The 16059-nt window shown below is 42.9% G+C and overlaps 1 long non-coding RNA gene across 1 annotated transcript in view; it reads right to left on the bottom strand.

Annotated features, from left to right (window-relative positions):
• Positions 1 to 13161: 13161 nt before the first annotated feature.
• Positions 13162 to 16059, bottom strand: part of LOC122807851 — a 77252-nt gene continuing 74354 nt past the window's right edge. Inside the window, exon 2 of the long non-coding RNA XR_006365726.1 lies at positions 13162 to 14112. This is a non-coding gene — a long non-coding RNA (uncharacterized LOC122807851). The remainder of the gene's footprint in view (positions 14113 to 16059) is intronic.

The raw sequence follows: 16059 nt of genomic DNA, 5'->3' as shown, positions 1-16059 counted from the left end.
ATTTGAATGACAGTGTCCAGATCCTGGCAGTGCTGTGTCCATACATTTTTGAGATACCATTGTAGCTTCCTCATATGCAGTTTGGCATTGGGAAGCACCAGAATACAAGATGCCATGAACCCTAAGGCTTGAAGGACTGTCCTTGCAGTCAGCCCGGACTGATGAGATAGTTGATGGAAGTAAAGGGAAAGACTCTTTTGTTTGTCCGGGGTTAAAAGGGCCATCTGGGATGCTGTATTCAGTCTCACACCCAGAAAGCACATGTCCTGAGAGGGTACTAGACTGGACTTTATTTCGTTCACAGAATACCCTAGGCATCTTAGCACTGCTATCACATATTCCAAATGATGAAGAAGCTCTTCCCTTTCTTGAGCCAGAATCAGGCAGTCGTCCAAATAAGGATAGATTTGTATTCCTTTTAGCCTGAAGAAAGCTATTACTGGAGCCAGAACTTTCGTGAACACTCTGGGCGCAGTAGATAAGCCAAAGGGCAATGCAGAGAACTGATAGTGAGAATTCCCAGCTCGAAAACGCAGATACTTCCTGCAACTTAGTCTGATAGGAACATGAAGGTAAGCTTCCTTGAGATCCAAAGTAACCATCCAATGATCTTTGCCCAGCAGAGGTAAAAGCTGCTGCAACGTCAACATTTTGAACTTGGGAATGTCCAGATAAGTGTTGAGGATGGATAAATCCAAAATTGGTCTCTACGTGTTCCCCTTCTTTGGTACTAGGAACAGGCGAGAATAAAATCCTAGGCCCCTTTCTGGCATGGGAACCGGCTGTATGGCCCCTATTTGGAGTAACAGTGTAATTTGCTTGTGAGCCTCCATTCTTTGTGGAGGAGGAATGTCTGGCATGCCTTTGAAAGGAGGCAAGGTATGGAAATAAAACCTGTAACCGTGATGTATGATATCCAGTACCCATTTGTCTTGGGTAATCAAACTCCAATTTTCTTTGAAAAGTGCCAGCCTTCCTCCCAAAGGTGCCGCCAGGCGAGAAGGCTCTGGCAGCTGAAAAGGTAGGTCATTGGGTCTGTTTACGAAAGGACTGACCCCTGCCCTCACTCGAAGACTGTGCAGGAGAACTCCCTGTTCTAGGCCTAAAAGAGCCCTGACCTCTGCCCCTGCCACGTCTAGATCTACCCCTAGACTGGGAATCATAAGAAGGATACGTCCACCCCTTAGTAGGCCAATTTCTACTAAACTTTGGAGGCTGAACCTGCAAAAAATCTTTAACAGTCTGCATAGACTTAGCCTTGTCTTCCATCTTCTTTAAAACTGCCTCAACAGGAGAACCAAACAAGACATCAGATTGCAAAGGGGCATCCAAAATCCTAGTTTTAACATGGTCAGATAAATTTTGATCCCTCAGCCAGGCATGCCTGCGAAGAACTGACCCAGTGGCAGCCACCCTAGAGGAGGCCTGTACAGCATCAAAACCACATTGCAAAGAATGCTTACCCACGTGTTCGGAAACATGCACTAAATCCTGTAACTCTTTACAATCAATACCTTCCGCCAGAGCATCAACCTTAGATTTCAACTGTGAAAGCAGATAATTTTGATATTTTAACATATGAAACTGGCAATTCAAAGCTCTCATGGCTAGGGTGGAAGAAGTATAAACTTTCTTTCCCCATCTATCCAAGGCCCTGGCCTCTTTATCTGCAGGAACCGGATTCTTGACAACAGAAGCCTTAACACCCTTGTGCCCCTGGCTAACAGTCTCTGGGTCTGCCCTAGGACTCTTAAAAAGATACTTATGAGCTTCAGGCACCCTGTAATACCTATCTGGTTTAACAGGAGCAGGAGGCAAGGAATCAGGATTAAGAGAAGCCTCTGCAAACACATCTTCCACCACAGTCAAAACAGGAGGTATAGCCAAAGGCCTATGCTGGGGTAAAAACAAAAATTCCCTAAGCCTTTTCCTAGAGTCAGAGAAGTCCTGACCCTCCCATTTAAAGTGCTCTCTCATGGAGTGAAGGGTCTCTGAAAAAGAAAAATCCTCAGGAGGAGAAGCAGAAGGAGTAGAATCATCAACATCAGAGTCAGAATAATGAGAATACTCCTGCAAATCTTCAGCCGAAGACTCAGACACATCTGAGGCCTGCTCATAATCCCCCAATACTGGCTCCATCCTAGGCCTCTTATCAGGAGGGGGCATAGAGCCTCTAATTAAAGTAATTAAATCTTCTGCCATTTTAAGCATGTGCTTCTTGGGCACAGAACCTGAAGAACTAGGAGTGACACCCACAGCAGCTAAACTAGATCTGCCTCTAGGAGAAGCCTTGGAAGCAGAAAGAGAGGGCCTAGACACCTTAGGAAGGGAGGGGAGTAAAGTAACCCGAGAAGCCCCTGTAGCCTGACTTGCCTCCTGGGAGGCCACATCCTGTAAAAGCAAAGTTTCTCCCTGGGACTCCAGCGAGGCCTCCGTCGGAACCACCGGTTCCACTGACGCCTCTAAAGAACCGGCGTCCGGTTCGGACGACTCCTCTAAGCTAGGTTTTACAGTCTTGTCCTTGCGCTTCTTTGAGGAAGCCGCGCCGGAGCATCCGACGGCATTTTGTAATTGCACCGCTTCCCAAAGACCAACCTGGCACAATCCAACCTCCGCTTGATAGTGCGTTTATTGAACCTAGCACAAAAGCGCACCCAACAACGTCGTGCTCAGGTCCCAAACAAGGTATACACAAATTATGGTAATCCCTATGCGGTATCTGTTTCCCACAAGAAATACAGTTATTCACTTTTTCTGACATCCGGTAAACCACTGAGGCAAGAAAAAACCAAATATTCCCAACGGGTACTTAACCAACTCTGACTTCGGTCTGAAACTCCGAAAAATTTCAGAACGCCGAACGGCACTTGCAACACTGCTTCTGCATCGGACCATGCGGCAAAAAAGACTGAGGATATGACGTCGGTCATGCGCATTTGTACCCTGACGTTCTGATGTCAGTCAAATGCGCCCTGACCGACGTCAGCCTTATACTCTGATATTCGGGCCGACCGAGGGACAGCGGACTACCCAAGTGTTAGGACTGCAGCAATGTGAGATGAAGAACATCAGTAATTACTCTCATTCCCTACCTGCAACAGGAATTTCAATGGTGGGCACAGGCCTGTCACCACAAGAAGGGACAGCCATTCACCTTACCAACTGCCTGGCAGACATTAACAACAGATGCATCAGATTATGCCTGGTGGGCACACATGGCAGGAAAATGTATTCAGGGCACATGGCCCACAAACCAAATGCATCTTCATATCAATCAAAAAGAGATGCTAGCTGTACAAAATGCCCTGACAGCCTTCAAGGACCTACTTCATCCAGGACAAGTTCTGATAAAGACAGACAATACTACAGTCATGTGGTACATAAACAAGCAAGGGGGCACACATTCCTACCCCCTCTGCTGGCAAGCCATGACTTTGTGAAACACAGCTTTGACTTATCAAGTACATCTGCAAGCACAATTCCTGCCAGGAAAGACAAATGCTTTGACAGAAGAACTAAGCAGAAACCTCATGGATCCTCACGAGTGGAAACTAGACCCACAAATCTTCAACATAACAGGGAAATGGAGATGCCCAGACATAGATCTATTAGCTTCCCCTCACAACTGCCAGCTACAGAGATTCTGCACTCGGACTTATTACAAGCAAGCAATGAAAGTGGACGCCCTTTCATTCAGCTGGAAAGCCCTTACAGTATATGCCTTCCCTCCTCTGCCTCTCTTCTCCAAGGTACTCCTAAAGATCAGACAAGAGAAGCCAAAAATGATACTGATTGCTCCAGACTTGCCACGCCAGCACTGGTACCCAATCCTAAAGAGCTTGTCACAAGGCCCAGCCTGGACATTGCCTCTAATACCTCATTTGCTGACCCAACAGAACAATCAGATCCTGCACAGCCAACTCAGAACCCTAAATTTGGCTGCATGGCGGATAATGTAATCATTCAGAACACACCTCTCTCTAAAGCAGTTATGGATGTTATTTTGGAGGCCAGGAGGCCCAGCACCACAAAATCTTATGCAGAAAAATGAAGAGATTCTGTGCTTGGAACCAAGCGCAGGGAATTGACTCGCTTGAACCAAATATTCCACAGATTTTGCAATACCTAACTGAGATGCTGGACAAAGGCCTATCCTTCTCATCAATTAAGATCCATGCCTCTGCCATTTCAGCTCATTACAATACGGACCCACCTATTTTTTCTCATCCACTGCTAAGAGTTTCTCAGAAGGGCCTAAAACATAAGACCTCCAAGGAGAGCTCCAATACCTACATGGGACCTCAATTTTGTCTTGGAAAAACTCACACTGCCTCCTTTGGAGCCTGCCAATACAGCAGAGATAAAATACTTGTCATGGAAAACCGCTCTTCTCCTAGCAATAACTTCAGCAAGAAGAATCTCAGAGTTACAGGCACTAACGGCTGTGGAACCTTTTATTATTTTCCATCAGAACAGGGTTTCTCTAAGGACAAACCCGACATTCATGCCTAAGATAGTGTCCAGCGTGGCTCTTAACCAAACCATACATCTGCCTACCTTTTATCCAAACCCGCAGAATAAGGGGGAGAGACTTCTGCATACTTTGGACAAAGACAGCTATGCTTTTACTTGGACAAGACTAAAGCCTTCAGAAAGACTGAGCAACTCTTAGTGGCATATGCTGCAGGTTCCCAAGGAAAAGCCATTTCAAAGCAGACTATTTCAAAATGGACTGCATTTGTTTCTGCTATTCACAACATGGCAAATCAGTGCCCAAGGGCATTAGGCCACATTCTACCAGAGCAGCAGCCTTCCTCAGAGGAGTACCAACCAAGGATATTTTGGAGGCCGCAACATGGACTTCAGTGCATTCTTTTACAAAGCACTACCATTTACCTCTCTACTCTAAATCCAGAGCAGGCTTTGCCACTGCAGTTCTGCAGGGCCTCATAGCCACTCCAAACTCTATTTAGGCCCAGCCGCCCAACCTCAGCGTTGGGATTCAACCCAAGTGTAATGACTGCAACAGTGAAACATGATGAACATAGTACAGTTGTGTACCTACCATAAATGTAGATGTTCGAGTGTATTCACTGTTGCAGTCCAGGTTACCCTCCCACCATCCCTCTTTTTCTTTGCTGGGACTTATCTATACCTATCTATTCTATACAACCTAAGTGGTGTATTTGCTTGCAGATGAAGGTTATGAGCATGCTTTTTTATGATCATAATTTTTACAGCCTACCCTTTTGGGGGCACCTGACATCTGAGGAAAGAAAAACTGAAGAAAATGGCGTCGGCTGCATCTTTTATATCCCTGGCGCACTGACGTCAGGGAAGAGGCGACGGCAACTGATGCTGGACCAGGACTTTGGAATTCAGGCCAACTGCGGGTAGCCTGCCGGCAGGATAACCCAAGTGTAATGGCTGCAACAGTGAATACACTCGAACATCTACATTTATGGTAGGTACACAACTGTACTTTCCTTGCTCACAAAATGACCATTTCCCCTACATCCTTCAGTTTGCTTCCTGTACCGCAAAGCTTCCCCAGTATTCATCAAAAATGCAATTATGAGAAGCACACTTTAGAAATCCCTCTCACTTCAGTTCTCCCCACATCAGACAAGCAGTCCCAAACTCTTATTCTGCTCCATCTCTGATCCTCCATCACCCAAGTGGCTTATCAAACTCTAATCAAAAGTGGCAAAATGGGCAGCCAGCATCTGTACCAGAAGACTAAAGCTGTACTAAATAGCTTTATTTTTTTATGGTTTCGGGTGCAGATCTTGTTAGTTTTAGTTCTCTTCTGGATATGGTCTATTATATGACAATCTCTAGAAATATATATAGTACTACAGATATTGTTAAAAAACTGTATGTTCAAAGAAATAAACAAAACCTTTTTGAGATACTCCCTGCTAGTTCTGCAAGAAGACACTTTTCTTGCAATTAAGAAACATAACCAATTATTCTGAAAAAGTACATCAGCTCCACTTTTACTATTCTACCAAGCAAGGGAGTGGGAGTCATAATCATGTTTATTATCCCTGAGACATAGGAATAAAATGTACAGGAAAGACTAATGCATGACACAAAAGCATCAGTCTCTCAATGCCAGGGGAACAAATTCAGGCTGAAGTGAACTGAACTGAGCTGAGCAGTGGAATAAATCCAGTACATGAACTCTGCTTCTAGAACATATAAAGGTAAGAGGGGTAGGTGGTTGGGATTGCAAGGTGGAAAACAAATAAGCCAAAGCTTCAGAGGGAGTCTAGTGGAATGAAAGAAACTGGTGAAGCCATACAAAACAGAGGTGAAAAGATACAGGCTGTAGGCTGTATGGTGAAGGGAATGCTTTATGTCTAATACAACAAAATTTGCTACAGAAATTGCTGGCATACAGTATACTGTCACCTGTGTGTGTGTGTGTGTGGGGGGGGGGGGTATGTGAAAGGACAGCATCTACAGTATCAACACCAGGTAATATAATGCCTGCATTGCATCATGGGGAGACCAAAATCTGTGTGGGTGACAATGCCCTGACTAAGGTCTGCAGCATCTTGTTACTGGAAACACTGGTGCCTGAACTGATGCTCGGGTTCCGGTCATCTTCTCTAGCATCTGGTACACTGATGCCAGATTTTGAAAGAAAGCAAGGAGAAACACTCAAAGTCCCATGAGTGGCAAAGACTGAAACACAGAAGCTAGAAGTAAACTGCAGAGAAAGCTTAACAGCACTCCTCAGCTGCTCACGACAAATGGGGGACTGCAGGAGTTAGAGTGACCAAACAACTGATGAGGAATGTATGGGCTCTTTGGTGAAGCCAGACGTGAGAATGGTGAACAGTGAGAGACTAACAGTTGCAGAAGATGAAGTACCAAACATCTGAGAGGGGATGGCAAGACAGTGACTTACTGAGTCTCTCCAGCTGCTTGCAGTATCACAAGAGAAGGCAGAACTGGGAGAGGAAAGTACAGTTGTGTACACTTACCGTAAATGTAGATGTTCGAGTGTATTCACTGTTGCAGTCATTACATTTGGGTAATCTGCTGGCAGGTTGCCCTCAGTCGGCCTGAATATCAAAGTCTTGGGTCCTGCGTCGGTTGCTGTCTCCTCTTCCATGACATCAGGTCGTCATGGGTATAAAACATACAGCCAACGCCACTTTATTCAGTTTTTCTTGCCCCAGATGTCAGGTGCCCCCCAAATGGGGAGCAAAAATATGTATATATAAATAAACAATAATATATATATAAATGCACTTTTGGCAACATAAACTTTACCTTCATCTAAAAGCAAATACACCACAAAGACTTTAGAATATAGTGAAGGAGAGAGAAGTTCTAGAAGAAAAAAGGGGGATGGCGGGTGGGTAACCCGGACTGCAACAGTGAATACACTCGAACATCTACATTTATGGTAAGTGCACACAACTGTACTATGTTCTTTGTGTTTCACTGTTGCAGTCATTACATTTGGGTAAAATCCCAAAGCTATGGATGGGAGGATGGAACTAAATAGCATTAGGAGCGGCTATAAGGCCCTGCAGAACTGCAGTTGCAAAGCCTGCCCTGGAGATAGAGAAGACAGGCAAATGATAATGCTTTGTAAAAGTATGAACAGAGCTCCAGAATGTCTTTGGTTGGAACTCCTCTGAGAAAGGCTGCTGAGGTAGAGGCAGCCCTGGTGGAATGTGACTGGATTCCCTTGGGCACTGGTTTACCATGATGCAAGTAGCAGAAACAAATGCAGTGGCTTATCCACTTAGAAATAGTCTGCTTTGATATAGCTTTCCCCTCTGATCCTGCAGCAAATGCCACCAGTAGTTAAACAGGACCAAATCTCTAACAAAGTCTGAGCAAGTAGAATCTTGTCTGTGTACGTCCAATGAATGCAGAATCCGCTCCCCCTTGTTCTGCGGATTTGGGTAAAATGTTGGCAGGTAAATAGTTTGGTTAAGAGCCACACTGGATACCACCTTAGGCATAAATGAAGGATTGGTCCTGAGGGACACCCTGTCCGGGTAAAATGTAATAAAAGGCTCCACAGCCATGAGGGCCTGTAGTTCTGAAACCCTTCTTGCTGAAGTGATTGCCAAAAGTAAAGCTGTTTTCCAAGATAAAAACTTTATATCCGCAGTAGCTGCTGGTTCAAAAGGAGGCAGGGTGAGTTTTTCCAGCACAAAATTGAGGTCCCATGCAGGAGTTGGTGATCTTCTGGGAGGCCTTAAATTTCTGGCCCCTCCAAGATACTGTTTTAGCAGAGGATGAGAAAAGATGGGAGGCTCCGTGTTGTAATGAGCCGAGATGCCAGAGGCATGGATTTTAATTGAAGAAAAAGATAGGCCCTTGTCAAGCATCTCAGTCAAGTATTGTAAAATCTGAGGAATATTTGGTGTTGCTATGTCAGTTTATTGTGCTTGGTTCCAAGCACAGAATCTCTTCCATTTATCAGCATAAGATTTTCTAGTACTAGGCCTTCTGGCTTCCAAAATGACAACCATCACAAATTTACTGAGAGGTGTTGTTTGAATGATTACATGATCAGCCATGCTGCCAGGTTCAAAGTTTGGAGCTGAGTGTGCAGAATTTGATAGCTCTGCTGAGACAGTAGATGAGGTATTTGAGGCAAGTACCAAGGAGGGAGTTGACAAATATTCCTTAGAATTGGGTACCAGTGCTGGCGAGGCCAGTCCGGGACAATTAGGATAATTTTGTTTTTTCCTGTCTGACCTTTAGCAAGACCTTGGGGAGAAGAGACAGAGGAGGAAAGGCGTAGACTGATAGGTTTTTCCAACTAAGGATAGGGCAGCCACTTTCCATGCTTGTCTGTGACAAGTCCTTGTGCAGAATTTTGTCTAGTTGATAATTTTGGGAGAGGCAAATAAATCTATGTCTGGGCTCCCCCATTTCTGTGTTATCATGCTGAAGACTTGTGGATCCAGTTTCCACTCATGAGGGTTCATAAGATTTCTGCTTAGGTCGTCTGCCAGAGTATTTTGTTTTCCTGGCAGGAATTGAGCTTGAAGATGTACTTAGTAAGTCAAGGCTGTGTCCCACAATGCCATGGCTAGTCTGCAAAGGGGGTAGGAATGTGTACCCCCCTGCTTGTTTATGTACCACATAACTGTGGTGTTGTCCGTCTTGATCAGTAGTTGTCCTGGATGAAGTAAGTCCTTGAAGGCTGTCAGGGCATTCTGAACAGCTAGCATCTCTTTTTGGTTGATATGCAGATGCATTTGTTTTGGGCTCCATATGCCCTGAATGCATCTCCCTGCCAGGTGGGCCCCCCAAGCATAGTCTGATGCGTCTGTAGTTAGGGTTTGGGTGGCAGGGGGTAGAGTGAATGACAGTCCCTTGTTTTGGTGACATGTCTCTGCCCACCAAAGAAACTCGTGTTGTAGGCAGGGAATGAGAGGAATCATAGTTTCCAGACTGTGACAATGTTGACTCCATAAACTTTTTAGGTACCATCGAAGTTTTCTCATATGCAGTCTTGCATATGGAATTAGTAGAATGCAGGATGCCAGGAACCCCAAAGCCTGCAGAATTTGTCTTGCAGATAACTGGGTTTTTGTTGCCATCTGTTTGAAGTATATAGTCAGTTGCCTTTGTTTGTCTGGCGTAAGGTAAGCTATCTGGGCAGTTGTATTCAAGTTTGCACCCAGGAATGTAATTTTTTGAGAGGGTACCACTTGTGATTTCTTTTCATTTATTGTGTACCCTAGGCATGTTAGAAGCCTTTTTACAAATGCCAGACGTTGAAGAATATCCTTGTTTTCTGCTTGAATGAGACAGTTGTCCAAGTAAGGATAGATTTGTATGCTTCTTTGTCTGCAAAATGCAATTACTGGTGCCAGGCACTTTGTAAAGACCCTGGGCGCAGTAGATAAGCCAAAGGGCAGTGCAGAGAATTGGTAATGCATAAAACCTGCCTTGAAGTGTAGGTATCTTCTGCACGATTCCCTTATTGGGATATGCAGGTATGCCTCTTTTAAGTCTAGAGTCACTAACCAAGCGTTCTTGCCCAGCATGGGCAGTAGCTGTTGTAAAGTCAGCATTTTGAATTTTGGGATGTCCAAGAACGTGTTCAAAATCAATAAGTCCAGTATTGGATGCCAGGCATGGTCTTTTCTGGGTACCAGGAACAGTCGAGTAAAACCCTTGTCCTTTTTCCTGTTCTGGTACTGGATGAATAGCCCCCATATCCATGAGGGACGTCACTTGTTTCTGAGCCTCTGCCCATTGATTTTGTGGCAGATCTGGTCAACTGTTTGGAATTGGCAAAGTATGGAAATGAAATCTGTACCCCTGGGATACTATGTTTAATACCCACTGGTCCTGGGTAATTAACTGCCAATTTTGAGCATGAAGTGCTAATTTCCCCCCCAATGGGGCTGCTAAAAGATAAGTGCTTGGTGATTGATAGAGGGAAGTCATTGAGACTGCTTACTGTAGGGTTGTGCTTTGTTTCCTCCAGATTTGGAGGTAGAGGCACCCCGTTGCTTTGACCTGTAAGAACCCTGTGATTGGTATCTAGAGCCTTTTGAGAGCCTGGATTTGCCTTGTGAGGGTCTGTTGGACACAGGAAAGGACCAATTTTTAGTAGGCCAGTGCCTACTATATCTGGGTGGCTGCACTTGTAAGAAATCTTTTACAGTTGGCATAGATTTAGCTTTGTCTTCCATTTTCTTTAAAACCTCTTCTGCCTTATTACCAAACAAAGTATCATGCTGTAAAGGTACATACAACAATTTAGCCTTAACATGATCAGGCAGATTTTGCTCCTTGAGCCAGGTATGCCTTCTAATCACAGATCCAGTAACTGCGGCCCTGCAAGAGGCCTCCAAGGAATCAAAACCACATTGCAAAGTATGCTTTCCAACCTGTTCTGCTGCATGCAATAATTCCTGTAATTCTTTATTTTCCACACAATGAGAAATCAACATCATTTTCTGTTTCAATAAGCCCATAACAGGCTGTTGATATTTAAGCATATGAAACTGGCAGTTTAAGGCCCTAATTGCCAAGGTTGCAGACATATAAACCTTCTTTCCCCATCTATCCAGCGCCCTGGAATCTCTATCAGAGGGGGTAGGATTTTTGGCTGTAGAGGCCTTTACACCTTTGGGACCCTGTGAGATAGTTTCAGGAGCAGCAGCAGGATTTTTGAATAAATATTTGTGGGAGTCAGGAACCCTGTAATATCGGTCTGGCTTACTAGGAGCTGGAGATAGGGAATCAGGAGCCATGCTTGACTCCGAAAACACATCATCAACAATGTCTAATACAGGAGGTATTGTCAAAGGCCTATGCTGAGGAAGAAGAAGGAAATCCCTAAGCCTCTTTTTTGATTCAGAGAAATCCTGACCCTCTCAATGAAAATGTTCCCTTAAAGTATGCAAGGTTTCTCCAAAAGAATAATCCACAGGAGGAGATGCAGATGGAATGGATTCTTCTGCATCTGAATCCTCATAGGGTGGTATAGAAAATTCCTGATCAGAAGAGGAATCAGAGGAAATAGAAACCTGATCTGAAGATTCATAATCAATGTCTTGCCTAGGCCTCTTAGCAAGGGGGGGGGGGGGGTTGGGAACCCTTGATCAAGGTAATTAAGTCCTTAGCCATTTTGATCATCTGTTTTTTCAGGTATAGGGGCCTGAGCACGTGGCTCATCCATCGTTTTTTTTCGACTCAGAAGTTGTTTTTGTCTTTGTTTATTAAAGCTGGCGTCGGTTTTATATGGAAATGTTGAGGCCTGAAAACACCCTCAGAAGCCGGTGCCTGCTCAGTGGCTCCGGACCCATCCGAGGGAGAGACATCCGCGGGTACAGTACTCTGAGAATCGGGCGGCATACTGAACTTCGCATGGGTCTTGGTAGAGGCCTGCGACTCAAAAGTAGCGGGTATCAGGGGCTGCGAAAGCGCCTCACTGAGTACCGGCGACTGGCTTAGGAGAAGCTTAGTCATTGGTTTTGGACCTCAATGGTCTGTCTGTCTTTTTCTTTGCATTTTTTTGTGAACTCTGGTAGTCGGATTGCTATCCGACGACATTTCAGGGTAATTAAATCTGGATCAAAAATATTTTGAAGCAAAAATATATCGACGCTTAATGGTGCGTTGGTTAAATCTAGCACAAAACCGACAGCAAGGCATGTTATGATCTGGGCCTAGGTAAGGAATACAGTACAAATGAAAATCCTTATAAGGTATTTGCTTCCCAAAAGTAATGCAATTATTAACTTTTACTGACATCGGTAAGGAGCAAGAAAAAGTTTCCCCAACAGGGTACTTAGCTTTAATTGTAGACTTCGGTTTTGAAACTCGAATGCTAAAATTTCAGGAGTCGGCCGACCGGCACTTGCGAACTGCTTCTGCTTCAGGCACCACTTGGCAAGAAAGACTGAATAAAATGGCGTCGGCTGCATGTTTTATACCCCTGACGACCTGACGTCATGGAAGAGGAGACAGAAGGACCCAAGACTTTGATATTCAGGCCGACTGAGGGCAACCTGCCAGCAGATTACCCAAATGTAATGACTGCAACAGTGAAACACGAAGAACATCCACTACTAGTCAGTCTGTATTCTCAAAGGCTAATGTGGCATCATCTCATAAGCAAGAAGATGACCTGAATGATGGGTTCTTTCGCCTTGATAGTCTGTCTTACCAGTGTGCTACTCCTTTCTTTATTACATCTATTAACTGGGAATATCTAACCTGGAAGTCACATTTCAGTGAAATCCTGGGGAGAATTACTCGGGACACAAATATACAATGACAACACAATACAGTTGTGTAAACCAAACGATAAATGACAACTCAGCAGCAGACAGTGAAACATACAGTTTGGGCAACAACAGCTATGTATGCTTGCACAATGCAACATTTTGTGCAGAGGAGTAGAAGTAAGGTAGCGCATATTAAATGGAAGAAACAGGTAAGAAAACTGCCACATGTGTAAATGTGTGATGTGCTACTTTCATATGTACAACTCTTCAGATTCCTAAAAAGCAAGGTGACAGCTTTACAAAACTTTTTTTTTTTCAAACAAAAGCAGTACATTACATAATCTCGACTATCTACTGTAGATATGCTCAATAAAAAGGACCACAAATTTATAACTGGTAGTGAAATAAACAATTACAATAATCAATCAAAGATGAATGGACTGAGTTGTATTGTAATATAAATAAACTGTAATTATTAAAACACACATAAAAACATTTATGGGATCACAATCAGTCAAGATATTTACTTCAAGTATCAGTCCTCTTATACAGGTTTGTCTATTGCACACCAAGGAGCAGTTGATAAAATGTGGCATATTTCAACACAGCAAAAATACTCATTTTAGTAAGAGCATTACACTGCATCACATCAATCTCTCCTACTTCTATTTACAAAGAACATGGACGGTTAATTGCTAGTTATTTACTCCCTCTAGCTCATAAACAAAATCAAACAAGTTAATCTTTTGTAACACACAAATCTAAATAAGAGCAGATGGAGAACTCTAGAAGTTACATACTAGACCATGTGCAAAACAGATACTGGTTTGTTTTAAACACCCTGAATCGATAATTACAAATATGATAATTCAAACTTAAGGATGGATGGACAGTACTGTTAGTACAAAAGGATTAACCTATCAGGTTATGTTTAGCTTCTAGTTCTAGAGCTGCACAGTACATTTATCTGGTCTTCTCTCATGCTTGTTTTCTCTTTCTCCCTATTCTGCATGTTACTATTATTATTATTTCTGTTTTACAGTTACAGATGCTCAGAATGTCAACACAAGACAAATGAGCAAGCAACTAAAAATAGTTAGTACTTAGGGTGAAAAATCATAAAAGGTGGAAAAAGGCAGGCCAAAATATACACTGAAAGTATACAGAATTTTTTCCCTTAATAATTAACAGCTGGGCTGTCAAATGGCAAGAAAGATCCAACCCAGCAGTGGAAACTGAGGTATTAAAACATTCATCTGCAATAAACCACAGAAATAAAAGAGTATTCAAGCGATACAGCTTTATTTCATTCATGTTTCCCTCTCCGTTTGGATACGTAAGGAGCCTCTTCAGTTTACCTGTTTTTTCGTAGACGAACCTACAAAACAAAACACATATACTAGCATAAATTAAAATTCCCTGTAGAGGGTATACAAAATTTGACTGCCATGCTCTTCCTTAGCTACAATGTAAAGCTAGATTAACAGACACAATGCTTGGTGTAGTAATTAGTTTTGCGGAGTTTCATACTACTGAGTTGCTCAGAACACAATAACTTGCACCTACAGCATCTGATTTTAATCTTAAAGAATCCAAGTTAAGAACTTAGCAATATGTGTAGTTGATAGCTACTGGTTTACCTTTAGAATAACCACTTTAAAAAGTTAATCACTACCTAACAGGTCTGGCAGTTGGCAGAAGATTAAGGTCTGAGCTGTTTAACTTGCTCCAGGGTTTGATTTCTTCCACATGAATTTGCCAACTGTGCGACTCAGAGCAGGTCACTTAACCATACAGTGCTTCCAGATCACTACTGAAAATGGATACTTACACTTATGTCCAGTGGGACAAATGGGGAAAAAAAGAAAAAACTATAGTGTTGTGTTCACTCACTCACTCACTCACTCACTCACTCTCTGATAAAAGTTGTTGCTGTTAACATAACAGATGTTCTAATATGTCTATGTTGCAGTAGCCTAAGTTACTTGGATACCGGACCCTGTGACCAGCTAGATTTCAAAGTTTTAATAAGAGTGCCTTTCACGTGTTCTAATTATATGGAGCTCCCCTCGGGATCCTGGCAAAATTTCTTCACAGTTTTTTTGCCTAGAAAAAAAAAATGGAAGTTATAGTCCTGAGAGGATAATGCTAGAAAAAAAAAAAAAAAAAAAACAACAGTAAACTATATAAACAAGGGTATATACACATCCACACCTTGGCAAATACAGAAAGAAAAACAGCCAAAATGATGGGTCTTAAGGGAGGGGTGGCTACTGGAACACGGATCTGTCAGAACATCTACTATACTATTAAGGTAAGTTTACTTACACCAATCTACTGCATTCAACATTTAGTACAGCAGCCTACAATAGTACAGTAATTCTAGTAGATTACTACAGCTTAGAAATGAAATGTGAGAAGAAAAAAAAAATAACCAAGAATCCAGGAGTTCCTGGAGAATGGTCCTAGGAAAGCTTGTTCTGGACCTGGAAAAGAAAAACTGCGCTTTGTAAATGTATGAAGGATCAAGTTGTTGCCTCTAGAATACTTCAACTCTTAACCCTTCCCAGAAAACCAGCAAAGAAGCCAAAGTACTTGTGGAATGGACCCTAACCCTGCCTTGAAGTTGCTTACTACAGTGAGAATAACAAAAGGCAACAGTGTGAGACAAGCATATGGTAATAATCTACTTTGACGGATTGTTCTTTCCTCTTACCTTCTAGTTGACAAGCAAATCAGCTTTCCTGAAGGCTACAGAGTTTTGTCTAGGTAGTATTTGAGCTGCCTATGGACATCTGGAATGTAAATAATCTTTTCAACCTTGTTCCTAGGTTCAGACAAGAAGGGAAATTAACAGTCTACCTCAAGGTAAATTCTGAAACCATTTTAGGCGAAAAAGAATGGAGACTATCTAAAGAAGCCCTGTCTTTTGTGAAAAATAAGGCAGGACTGAATCAATGTAAGTCTTTGAAACACATGATACTCAAAGCAATGAGTAAAACAGTCTTCCATATAAGAATCTCCACTCAGCCTGACAAGCAGGATCAAATGGAAAAAAAAAAAAATCAAGCTCAAAGTTACGACCCCAAAAAGAGGCCACCTGTTTCCTAGGTAGATGCATATGCAGCAACCCTTCCAAAATGTTGAACTTGGGAATGGTTAAAAAATGAGAACTAAGGGCAAGCAAGCAGATATGGCTGGCAAACGATCCTTGAAAGAGGAATGAGAAAGGTCAGAGGACAGTAACATAAACAAATAATCAAAAACAAAAGGCAGCTTGGGGGCTGAAGATGACCCTGTTTCTTGGAATGTCAACAACTAGAAA

This window comes from Protopterus annectens, chromosome 7.part1 (genome assembly GCF_019279795.1).
Source record: "Protopterus annectens isolate FY-2018-M chromosome 7.part1, PAN1.0, whole genome shotgun sequence".
NCBI lineage: Eukaryota > Metazoa > Chordata > Ceratodontiformes > Protopteridae > Protopterus > Protopterus annectens.
Note: the sequence above shows the minus strand (reverse complement) of the source record. Positions and strands in the feature narration are given on the sequence as shown.